The following is a 13,112-nucleotide window of genomic DNA, read 5'->3' on the forward strand; positions in this document are numbered from 1 at the left end:
AGAGAGCCTGATGCGGGGCTCAATTCCAGGACCCTGGGATCATGACCTGAGCTGAAGACAGGGGTTTTAACCCACTGAGCCACCCAGGCACCCTTAAAGTTTTATTTATTTATTTGTCATACAGAGAGAGCCCAAGCAGGGAGAGCAGCAGGCAGGGGAGAAGCAGGTTTCCTGCTAAGCAAGGAGCATCATGCGGGACTCAATCCCAGGACCCTGGGTTCATGACCTGAGCAGAAGGCAGAGGCTTAACCCACTGAGCCACCCAGGTGCAGCTCAGCCCCCTTATTATTAGTAGTAGATTGCACAAAGGCATTTGGAGTAATGGCTAATAAAGAGATGACCTCTTACCAACCTCCCTGCCACATATATTCACATTTCACGGAATTAAACATTGTTAATCACAACCTTCTTTTCTAAAAATGTTATTTCTCTAGTGTTGTAGAGACATCATTGGAGCTAATGTGTAAATATTTAATTCTCTCATTCTCCTACCTCTGCTCAAGGGTAGGCTCCTTACAATGTTCCTCCAGGTCTTCCTCACTAAGGATGGATATAACTGGCAATTGTCATGGTGAGAGTGGTTTCTCTTAGCAGAGTTACAGTTGTGAGTTATTTGCTCACTGGCTTTTTCTTATTGGGAAACACATCAAATTAAATTCAGCTTATCACATCTGACCAAAGGAGGTTAGAACTGTAGCCCAACACGTCAATGGACTTGATTCTTTCCCTCCATATACTGCCAGCTCCTGAGCAGTAGAAGGAAGACAACTCCTGATTCATGCCTTTCTTCCAAGCCTGATAATGGAGTCAGAAGGAAGCATGCTTCTATATTATTCATTCGTTTCCTCTTAAGTCCAGTTAGAAGCAAGAGAGAGGGTGCAGTTCCTTCAGGTTTGAATGCTTGATCATACTGAGGTGAGAATTGATACAGTGGAAGAAAAGAAGTATTTTAGCCTGAGTGTGCACTGGTCTCAGATCCAGACACATTCAAGTTTAAACCTTCATCATGTTTGGTATATTTGTTTCTTATTTTCTGGGACAAGGTAGTACAAACTTTTAAGCCTTTTCTTGATCCTGTGAAGCCAGACTGGGTGCCTAGAGTCTCCCTTTTGTTTGCTTTCTCTAGGACGGTGCTGACTGAACTTGTGTGATTTCTCCCAATCCGGGGAAGTGGGACTGCTCTCTGCGCATGCTCACTAGCCGCTTACAAAAGCTCACTGCTATTGCTATCCTGTGTGCACTGGTGGGAGGCCACAGATGGGATGATGTATGGGTGAGGGGCTGGGTGTTGTGTTTAGGGTTTAGTCTAATTCGGTTTGGTTGTTGTGGGTCATTCATACTCATATTTACTTTCTGAGGGGTCTGCTCTATGATGTAGTTTGTTCCTTCTTATTAACACCTCTAGCATAGGTGTGCTCAGTTTGCACACTGGAAGTTTACTTGCTTCCCACTAGTCTTACCCACAAATGCTCATAATTAGGAGCTCTTAGGGAAACACTGTGAAGGAGCAGAGTGTGAATTTTCCACTTCCTTCCTGTCCTTGAATTTAACACTCCTTCAAAATCACTTTTTGCCAACACCTGGCTCAGTTTGCACACTTCCCAGAACTCTTTGTTTAATGTTCCACACTACATCTCTAACCCCATTCCTGGAGTGCCTTAAATTTTGGATGGTAATGGATGGTTGATAATTGGTCTTGCATTCTAACACTCTCATATTTGATTTGAAGGCTGATATGTAGAGTCGAAATCTTAAAAAGAATCTCTTAAAATGTTTTTAATTATAAAGTGTTACCATTTTAACATAAAATTTACCATTTTAACAGCTTTTAAGTGTAGAATTTACTGGTATGAAATACATTTACATTGTTGGTCAACAGCAACACCATTGATTTCTAGAATTCTTTTCATCTTGAAAAACAAAATATTTGTACTCATTAAACAATAACTCTCCATTACTCCATCCCTCCAGTCCTTGGGAACTACCATTCTGATTTCTCTTTTCATGAGTTTGACTAGTTTAGATATCTCATAGAAGTCGATTCTGCAGTATGGGTCATTTTGTGACATTTCATTTAAAAATATCTCCTCAGGATTCATCTATATTGCAGCTTGTGACAGAATCTCTTTCCTTTTCAAGGTTGAATAATCTTCCAGTGTATGTCATATCCCATTTTGTTTATCCATTCCTATCTGTTGATGGACTTTGGGGTTGCTTCCACTTTTGGGGAGAAATAGGAATTCAGAAACATCTCAATATTTTTGGTATATAGGCAAATTCTTCCCATTTTTGAGTATATAGCAGAAGTGGATTGCTGAAGGCAATACTGTTTCTAGATTTTTGCGAAAGGTTTTTGAGAAAGGTTTCTACTAAATGAAAAAAGTCATTCAAGTATATTCACAAATATAGCATCTATCTCAAACATTTCACATGATTATTCACATCACTCATACAATGACGTATGAATCTGTCATTCTGTCAGATTGATTTGATAAAATATACCAGTAGTGAAAAAAATACAAAATCTTCTAACAAAAATTAATAAAAATGTACAAGACTATCCTTACATACCTCAGGGAAATTATTTCTTATATACATACTCCTAAAACTTTGGATTAGTTTATATAAATAGCATACCAAGTATAGATGAAAAAATAGTCATTTTAGAAATAACTCTGTTTACCCCCATACCACACAGGTCATATGAGGATTTAAATAGCAGTCATGGATTTTGAAAAAAAAAATATATATATATGTATATTCTTTATATATATAATCTTACCTATAAAAACAGTAGTATACAAACTTCAAACTCAAAGGTTATGCAAAGTAACACACAAATGTTCTAAATTTTTTTAAAGATTTTATTTATTTATTTGACAGAGAGAGACACAGCAAAAGAGAAAACATAGCAGAGGGAGTGGGAGAGGGAGAAGCAAGCTCCCCGTGGAGCAGGGAGACTGATGTGGGGCTCCATCCCAGGACCCTGGGATCATGACCTAAGCCAAAGGCAGATGCTGAACGATTGAGCCACCCAGGTACCCCCAAATGTTCTAAATCTTAAGGAAACTTTAAAATACTCCTCTATTTGTAAATAAAAACAGAGTAAAACTGATCTGATCGCTTTATTAGGTAATTTATTCTGGAAACTTGTTAATAAAGTATTGGTGGGAATTCTTAGTCTTCATTATGCTGTCACCTGAAGCACTCAATCATTTTCTTCAGTAAAGGAATAAGTAAACGAATAGACTACATGTCAGTTACCACATGTTACAACCAGTCTAACTCTGACAATAACAGGAGTGGCCACAAAGTGCCTCAGAGTTGGCTGCGTCTTGAATTTCTCACTGAAGGATTGGGCCAATCTACCTTTGGAAAAATTTTATCAGTACACAGAAACAATAAGTGTCTTTTTATCCTGTTTTCTTAATGTCCATATCACTAGTCTTTAACAGATAGCAATGAGATAGCTCTAGCAGATGAAGCAGGAAGGGAACTATGTTCTAGAAGAAGCATTTATCTGTCTTTGATACAAGCTTCTCGATTAAATCCTGAAGAGGTGCCAACTCATGCCTATCAATCAGATTAAACTCCTGAAGAAAGAAAAAAAAAGGGCTTAAGGGAGGTGTTGAGGTGGGCCTCCTCTCACAGCTACATCACAGAATCAAACTGCTGGTGATGAATATGAATAAACCTAGAAAAATCCTTTGAAGGGTCTTTGCCATAGACATAAAGATTTTGGAAAGGGGACACCAAACTTAGAAGGCAAAAGACTTTCATCATCAAGCTGATCCTGACCCCAAACCTTTGATTGGCTTTTTGATATTAGTACCATTTTCCCAATGGTATTCATATCTTGGACCTGCAGACCTGACTGGACAGCTTGCTTCAGTGCAGAATTCTGTAATAGCTCCATACAGCATGTTGATCTGGTTGAAGAAATCTACAGTGTTAACTGCAATCCATTCACTGAAGTCCTCTCCCTCTGGCAACGTAAGAGCTTGTCTCAGATTTCCACTTCCTAGAGTTGATTCTGCCTGTTTTAAGAGCTGATGAGAACCCTCAGGCATATTCTTCTTTGGTTTGAATATTTTAGAGGAGTGGCACCTGAAGAGGTAGCTCAACTTCTATCCTCAGAGGAGAGGGACCGCTGGCCCCCAGTGCTGTCTGGATTCAGAGCCCAGGCAGGCACCAGAAGGAAGCAAACAGTCCTCAACTCTTGGCCCATGAAAGTACTGGGTGCCTCTGCTATGAACCACAGGTCTAGCAGGAGCAAGTTGCTATGCTGGCCTCCCCCACCTTGCTGATCTGAAAATCAGGGAACAGGCTTTTTTCTATCATCTATCTCTGTGTTCAGACGTATTAGCTCTGCCATCAAGTTCTTGATACTTTTGAGCTTGCTTTATTTATTTTTATTTTTATTTATTTTTAAATATTTTACTTATTGAATTGAGAGAGAGAGAGAGAGAGAGAGATACAGAGCACAAGCAGAGGGAGCTGCAGGCTCCCTGCTGAGCAAGTAGCCAGATGTGGGACTTGATCCTAGGACCCGGGATCATGACCTGAGCAGAAGACAGCTGCTTAACAGACTGAGCCACCCAGGTGCCCCTTGAACTTGTTTATTATTTGTAAATTTGGGAGAATGATATCTTTTTTAATATTTTGTTGTGACAACATATCGGTAATATATCTGAAGAGATTGGCACATAGTGGATGAGCAATTTAGGAAGGTACCTCAATAGGTACAAGAAGAAGTGTCTGACAAATCCAGCTTCATTCCTGAGAGAAACTCCCAGGGATTGAGGAATTGAAGGAAATTTCCTTAATGAAAAAGGGCTCAACCGAAAACCTACATCAGATGTCATAGTTGGTGGTGAAAACCTAAATGCTTTCTCCTTAGTTTCAGAAATAAGGGGAGAATTTTGGCTCTCACCACTTGTATTTCATATTGAAGTAGAGGTTCCAGCCAATACAATACAGCATGGAGAAGAAACAAACGCCAGACAGTCTGGAAAGGGGGAAGTGAACTTATCTTTTAACAGCCAACATAACCATCTGAGCAGAAAACTCAAGAGAACCTACAAAATAGCTACTAGAACAAATTGGTTTAAGAAAGTCAAATGTATGCCTACCATATGACCCAGCCGTTGTACTCCAGAAATTGATCCAAGAGAAATGAAAGCATTTGTCTATAAAACATCTTATACACAAATGTTCATAGCAGCTTTATTTCTAAGAGCCCCACTGAGATTAATTGAGATCGTCAGCAACAGGTGAATAGACAAGTTGTTTTATAGGCATATGATGGGGTAGTACACAGCAACAGAAAGAAAGAAAGTCTTGATAAACATGTCTATGGAAGAATCTCTCAAAATATTTATGCTGAGAAGAAGCATATGATTCCATTTATGCAAAATTATAAAATATGCAAACTAATTCATGACAGGAAGGTTCCCTGGAAATGGGGATGAGGAGGGTTGAGAGGAGGATTACAAAGTGACATGAAGAAAGTTTTGGGGTGATGTATATGTTCATTTTCTCAATTGTAGTGATGACTTCACAAATATATACATACATCAAATCCTACAGAATTGTTGAATTTGCTGCACTTTATTGTTATGTAAATTATGTATTAATACAGCCATTCAATATCATTCTATGCACTATTTTCCCTCACTGTGGTGCCAGTCTTCTTGTGTCATATAAAATGCAAAATATTTCTCCTGTAGGCTCTCACTGGCCTGAAACTATATATATTTTTTAATTTATGCCTAATGACTTTCTGCATCCAAGTATTATACTGTTTATTTTCAACCAGCATCATCCCAAACTATTTAGCATTGTCCCAGAGATCATTTTTTTTAAGATTTTTATTTATTTGACAGAGAAAGATACAGCGAGAGAGGGAGCATAAGCAGGGGAGAGGGAGAGGGAGAAGCAGGCTTCCTGCTGAGCAGAGAGCCTGATGTGGGGCTTGATCCCAGAACTCTGGGTTCATGACCCCAGAGGAAGGCAGATGCCCAACGACAGAGCCACCCATGCCCCCTGTCCCTGCATATCTGAAGAGACATTTGTAATGGCTTGTCTAAAATTGCTTTCTAGCATAATTTTGAGGCAGGTTCTGACAATGTGATTTGGAAGGTGAAGGGGAAGAGAAGGGATACATGAACGGAAACAGTATCCAGGCCTGAATTTCTTACTTCATTTTGTATCTGGGAAACCGTTCCCGTGTTGGCTCTGGACTCTGATGTTCCTCGACCTGCATGTGTGGGGAATCGCCTCCAGGAAACAGCTGAGCTAAGCTTCCTAATGTGTCTAGAGTATATATTTACAGGGCTTTACAGAAGATGTGTCCACTTATAGAACTTTTTTCTGATAATCCTGATTTCTTACCTTTTGGGAAAAATTATTTGATTAAAGTTTGGCAACAAAAAGTGTGAGATGGATGATAATAGAAAGCATCCTTGAGGTTAAACCTGTTAAGAAGATAGGATTAGTATTTGTTGCTGAATTCACATACAGTAGTCACCTTATGTTGGAGTCAATAAAACTGTGAGAACATAAACTCTCAAATCATTCTATAGGGATTTGATGACTCTGTGTATGAATTTATTCTGTCTGAAATTCCTATTTTTCACTTTTTAATTATTGTAAAAGTCAGGGGTATTTGACTATTAGATAGTGTGACTTCTGAAACTTTTTATTAAAAATAGTATTTATTGCAATTGCTAATAGTTTAGGAATAAGTAAATACGGTATTTCAAATAAATGCTATTTGTTCATTATATTTGTTTAATTTAAAAATATTTAGTGAGTACTTAAAAAATGAGTCACTGTTCTAAATATTGCATAAAGTGCCAAAAACACAGAATCAGTCACCAATGACTTGACTTCCTCTTACTTTTTCTGTATTCAACTCCAGTTCCTTTTCTGGCAGTCAGTAGGTAATAGGCCAGCCCACATGGACACATGAGAATATTAAGTACTGTAGTAAAATGCTTCTGAAGATTGTTACCCTCCCAGGTACAGAAATGTCCTGGGATGCTGTGTTAAAGAACTTCCACATCAGGTAGTGTCTTAAGAACAAAACAGACCTGAGAAGTCAGGATTGCTGTTGTTCAGACTTCCCAGGGCCACGTGAAGCCTGACATGTGCCTCATGAAGTCAGGGATGAAACAGATGGCTGACTTGGGGGGGATTCTGGCCAACATGCACACATTTTAGTCCCTGTCTACCAGGGAGTGCAGCTTCCTACCGCAGTGACATTTCCTGTATGAAATCTGGGTTTCTACTGATCATTTCTTTCACTTCAACCTTCTCCATAGTAAGAATGAAGAACATTATTTAGGTGATGCTCCAGAGATGAAGTGTTCTCCAGGCTTCGTGACTCTGGTACTCTAAATGCTTGGGAATTACCATTCTTCTTAAAATTTGAATTCTTTCTTCCATGGTGTCAGCAAAACCTTTAACTATTATTTATCCATGAGTTTTATGCCCAAGGTGACACAAATCTCCTTTCTCTTTCCTCAGAACAAACCCGTCGAGACTCAGTGACTCAGACTGAAGGCCAAGTGACCCTCTTAGAAGAGGCTTCCCTGACTGTGAACTGCACTTATTCAGCATCAGGATACCTTACTCTTTTCTGGTATGTCCAGTATCCCGGTGAAGGTCAACAGCTCTTCCTGAAAGCCTTGAAGGACAAGAAGAAGAAAAGCAACAAAGGATTTGAAGCCACCTTTAACAGCAAATCAAAATCCTTCCACTTGGAGAAAGGCTCAGTGCAAGCTTCAGATTCAGCTGTGTAATACTGTGCCCTGAGTGACACAGTGACAGGGACTGCAGGAGGAGCTGAGCACAAATTCTGAGCAGAACAGGGGCCTGGAAGCTGCGTGTCTTTTCCTGATGCATTCTGGTTCCAACACAATCTGTTTTTTGTCCATCAGTGTCTGGTTGATACAAAATCATACAAATGACTAGAGCATAGGAACCAGCAGTAACATTCCCCTAAGCCAGGTGGTCCTTAGTGACATTGAAAACAGTTCAATGCCAAGAGTTCCTCGGCCAGGGTGTAACTAATTTCAAGGTAGAATTACACAACAATGAAGTGGTCTTGGAGTGCCCAGTAGGTTAAGTGTCTGACTCTTGATCTGCTCAGGTTATGATCTCAGGTGTGTTTGATCGAGCCGCAACATCAGACTCCCTGAATGCTGGGTTGGAATTCTGCTTCTCTCTCTTTCTCCCTGTCCTTCTGCCCTCCCCCATTTACTCTCTCTCTCTCTCCAAAATATGTAAATCTTTAAATAAACAAACAGTTACAGATGAATTGTTCTCTTGTTCATCTTTGTGGTGAAATTCCAGGCTGAGAAGTTGTTCAGGCCACCCTGGTGTGTGTTGCTTTGTCTATGACACTTCTAGATACACACAGTGTCCCTGAGAAGGTGGCCTCTTCCAAATATCTTCCTGACTGAGTATAAGCAGGAGAGATGATGGGAGAGCTTCAGTCCAGAACAGATTTTATTACAGAAAGAATGGAACAGAAGAAAGGAGGAGGAACAGATGTACCTGAGCAAGGAAAAGTGGGCCAGCCACCTCTGCTGTGGTTTCTTTTCTAGTAAATCAAGTGATAGTCACAGACTGATATTCAACATAAGGGCTGGGGACAGAAACAGAATGGAGGAAGAGGTTCATGTTTTGGCCAGATAAATAGCTCAGTTGGCTTTCTGATGGTAAGAACTCAAGTGAGATCATTCTCAGCACCCAGGAAATATGGTGAGGGAAAATGCTCTTGCACTGATGTTTCCTAACAATACAGATTGATAGGTGATACGGGAGGAAAATCCTATAGATTTCTCTAACTAGAGACTAACTCTAGACTTTTGCAATGTCTAACAGAGAGCCACAAGTCAGGGAATTGGGGGAATGCAAAGGAGTCAGGGATGTTGTGCAAAAAGTAATAGAGACCTCAGTAAGTACCCTCAACTCTATTGTTAACTAATCTTTGACAAAGCAGGAAAGAATGTCCAATGGAAGAAGTCTCTTCAATCAATGGTGCTGGGAAAACTGGACAGTCACATACAGAAGAATGAACCTGGACCACACTCTTACACCATACACAAAGATAAACTCAAAATGGATGAGAGACCTACATGTGAGGTAGGAATCCATCAAAATCCTAGAGGAGAACATCGTCAGAGTAACTTCTTCAACATTGGCCACAGCAACTTCTTTCAAGATAAGTCTCTAAAGGTAAGGGAAACAAAAGCAAAAATGACCTTTTGGGACTTCATCAAGATTAAAAGCTTCTGCACAGCAAAGGAAACAGTCAACAAAAGTAAGAGTCAACCCATGGAATGGGAGAAGATATTTGTAAATGATATTTCAGATAAAGGGTTTGTATTCAAAATCTATAAAGCACTTTTCAAACTCAACATCCAAAAAATAATAACCCAGTCAAAACGTGAGCAGAAAACATAACAGACATTTCTCCCAAAAGACGTACAAATGGCTACAGACACATGAAAAAATGTTCAATATCACTAGCCATCATTGAAATACCAATCAAAACCACAGTGAGATACCATCTTACATCAGTCAGAATGGCAAAAATTAACAAGACAGGAAAGAACAAGTGTTGGTGATGATGTGGAGAAAGGGGAACCCTCTTACACTGTTGGGAATGCAAGCCGGTACAGCCACTCTGGAAAACAGTATAGAGGTTTGAAGACATTAAAAGTAGAGCTAACCTACAACCCAGCAATTGCATTACTAGGTATTTATCCTGAAGATACAGATGTAATGAAATAAGGGACACAGGCACCCCAATGTTCATAGCATTAATGTCTACAATAGCCAAACTGTGGAAGGAGCTTAGATGTCCTTCAACAGATGAATGGATAAAGAAGATATGGTTCACATATATAATGGAATATTACTCAGCCATCAGAAAAGATGAATACTTACCATTTGCACTGACATGGATAGAACTGGAAGGGATTATGCTAAGTGAAATAAGTCAAGCTGAGAAAGACAATTATCATATGGTATCACTCATATGTGGAATATAAGGAATAGCCTGGAGGACCACAGGGGAAAGGGGGGAAAATTGGATGGGAAGAAATCAGAGAGGCAGATAAACCATGAGAGACTCTGGACTCAGGGAAACAAACCAAAGGATACAGAATGGAGGGGGGGGTAACTAGATGATGGGCATTAAGGAGGGCATGTGTTGTGATGAGCACTGGGTGTTATATGAAGTAATGAATCCTTGAACACCACATCAAAAACTAATGATGTACTATATGTTGGCTAACTGAACATAAGAAAAAATGTAATAGAAAAAAGCAATGTCTGTATTGTACTGCAACACTTTGCCAATATGGTTGCAATCTTCTTTGTTTTTTAAGTATTTTTAATGACTTATTTATTTTAGGAGGACTTACAGAAAGGTATACCCAAAATGTTTATTTGTGTTATAACAACGTCTAAATAAAATACTGTCCATTTGCTAGTGATCAAAATCTAGTAAAACACCTTGAAACATCAACTCCAAATTATCAAGATGAAAACGACTTAGGGTAGTAAGTGACAAAGGGTCAGAACTGGGGTTGTTAGTCAAAAGGGATTTTAGACTATAGGTAATAATGACTTTAATAATTCATATATTCACAAATTCCCACTTTTGTTAAATGTAAGAAAGAGTCATAAAAGCCTTCATAAAGGTTTATGTATATTCCCTTCTATTCTTGTCACCAAAAAGGGGAAAGGAGAGAATGATCAACTTCTATATAACATTTTGTCCAGGCACCTGAAGTACAAGCATTTCTCCCTCCTCTGGGATCAGGTAGTTTTTAGTTTTCCCTCCTCTGAGTCCTGCTCCTTGACCCTATTACAGTTATGTATAGTTTTGTTTTTTCCCATAGATTGTAAACTAGTGTGCTATTCTCTTTTATATATTCTTTTAAAAATTTATTTATTCATTCTTTCATTCATTCACAGTTTTTTTTTTCACTTTCAGGAAAGATTCATTTTAACTGGTTTCAGGCTCATTTACCATTACCTTCTGAATCAGCTTTCAATGCAATAGTCAAAAGAGTGCATTTCTTTTGTTTGTGAACTGTCTGTTCCAGGAAATAGTCCTTTGTCCTTTGTGAAAATCTCACCACCAACTCTTTTTACATTCTGTCCAACTAAGGTCGGGTAATTAAATGCACTTATTGTTATTTCTTGGCCTAATGTTACTGCTTCTCCAGAATTTTTAAAAAAATTAACATATAATATATTATTTGTGTCAGGGTACAGTTCTGTGATTCATCAGTCTTACACAATTCACAGCACTCACCATAGCACATACCCTCCCCAATATCCACCCCCCATCATCCCATCCCTCCCACCCCCTTCCTCTCCAGCAACCCTCAGTTTGTTTCCTGAGATTAAGATTCTCTTATGGTTTGTCTCCCTCTCTGGTTTTGTCTTGTTTCATTTTTTCTCTCCCTTTCCCTATGATCCTGTCTTGTTTCTCAAATTCCTTATATCAATGTGATCATACGATATTTGTCTTTCTCTGATTACCTATTTTGCTTAATACGTACGCTCTAGTTCCATCCACATCGTTGCAAATGGCAAGATTTCATTTCTTTTGATGGCTTCATAGTATTCCATTATATATATATATATATATATATATATATATATATATATATATATATATACCTTATCTTCTTTATCCATTCATCTGTTGATATATGTCTAGTCTCTTTCCACAGTTTGGCTATTGTGGACATTGCTCCTGTAACCATTGGGGTGCACATGCCCGTTTGAGTCTCTACATTTGTACCTTTAGGGTAAAATACGCAGTAGTGCAGTTGCTGGGTCATAGGGTAGCTCTATTTTCAACTTTTTGAGGAACCTCCATACTGTTTTCCAGAGTGGCTGCACCAGCTTGCATTCCCACCAGCAATGTAGGAGGGTTTCCCTTTCTCTGCATCCTCACCAACATCTGTCATTTCCTGACTGGTTAATTTTAGCCATTCTCACTGGTGTGAGGTGGTATCTCACTTCACTCACAGTTTTTATTTAAATTCCAGTTAGTTAATATACAGTGTTATATTAGTGTCAGGTGTACAGTACAGTGATTCAATACTTCCACAGAAAACCCAGTGTTCATCAGGACAAGAGCACTGCTTCATCCCCTCAGCTATTGAACCCATACCCCAACCTCTCCCTTTTGGTGACCATCACTTTGATCTCTCTAATTAAGAGTCTGTTTCTTGATTTATCTCTCTCTGTCTTATATTTTTCCCTTTCCTTGTTTGGTTTGTTTCTTAAATTCTGTAGGAGTTAACATTATATAGTATTGTTCTTTCTCTGACTAACTTACTTCCCTCAGCATTATACTGTCTAGTTCCATTCATGTCATTGCAAATGGCAAGATTCCACTCTTTTTATGGGCTGAATAATATTCCATTACACTTTTATATATCCTAAACATCTAGTAAATTACCCCATTGAAACTGAAAGTTCAAGGAATACTTATATTTTTTGACTAAGGTAAAGAAATTAAATAAGTAGCACAAGATGAGACTTACTAAATTATTTTCTGATATTAATTTCCATGCAATTCCATTTTAAACATGAGATTTGGTTCACTTGTAATCCCCATTCAGTCTAAGCATTTAACTTCTTTTCTGATCATCTGCTTTTCCTTCATCAGGAAGCCTGGAATGAATGGGGCTGGGAGTTGTTTCTCCTGAATAGCTTGATCTGAAGTGTTTTTGCCAACCTCGTCAGTACTCTAGAAGGCACTCTAGACCTTAAAAGAAACAAAGACTTTCTGATGGTCCAACCTTGAACAGTTAAGGAGAGAACAGAAATCATGCAAGCCAGTCCAATTATAGATAGCAAAGGTAAGGAAGACAGGGGACAGAGTCTGTGTCAAGTTCACCTCAGGTTTTCAGTTCTGCCATTTCATGTCAACTTCAGACTTCTGGAGGCCATGTCTCTAGAAATCCATCATACAGATAATTCCTCATAGGTACCAGGATAGGATTATTTCTGGGTATTGTGAGCCTGGAAACTCAACAGAAAAATCCCATTACCTGTTGTCAATTGTTATG

At 38.9% G+C, this 13,112-nt stretch overlaps 1 pseudogene; it reads right to left on the minus strand.

Annotated features, from left to right (window-relative positions):
* Window positions 1–3,503: 3,503 nt before the first annotated feature.
* On the minus strand, window positions 3,504–11,607 carry LOC125104470 (MOB kinase activator 1A-like; annotated as a pseudogene).
* Window positions 11,608–13,112: the final 1,505 nt, after the last annotated feature.

This window comes from Lutra lutra, chromosome 7 (assembly GCF_902655055.1).
Source record: "Lutra lutra chromosome 7, mLutLut1.2, whole genome shotgun sequence".
Classification (NCBI taxonomy): domain Eukaryota; kingdom Metazoa; phylum Chordata; class Mammalia; order Carnivora; family Mustelidae; genus Lutra; species Lutra lutra.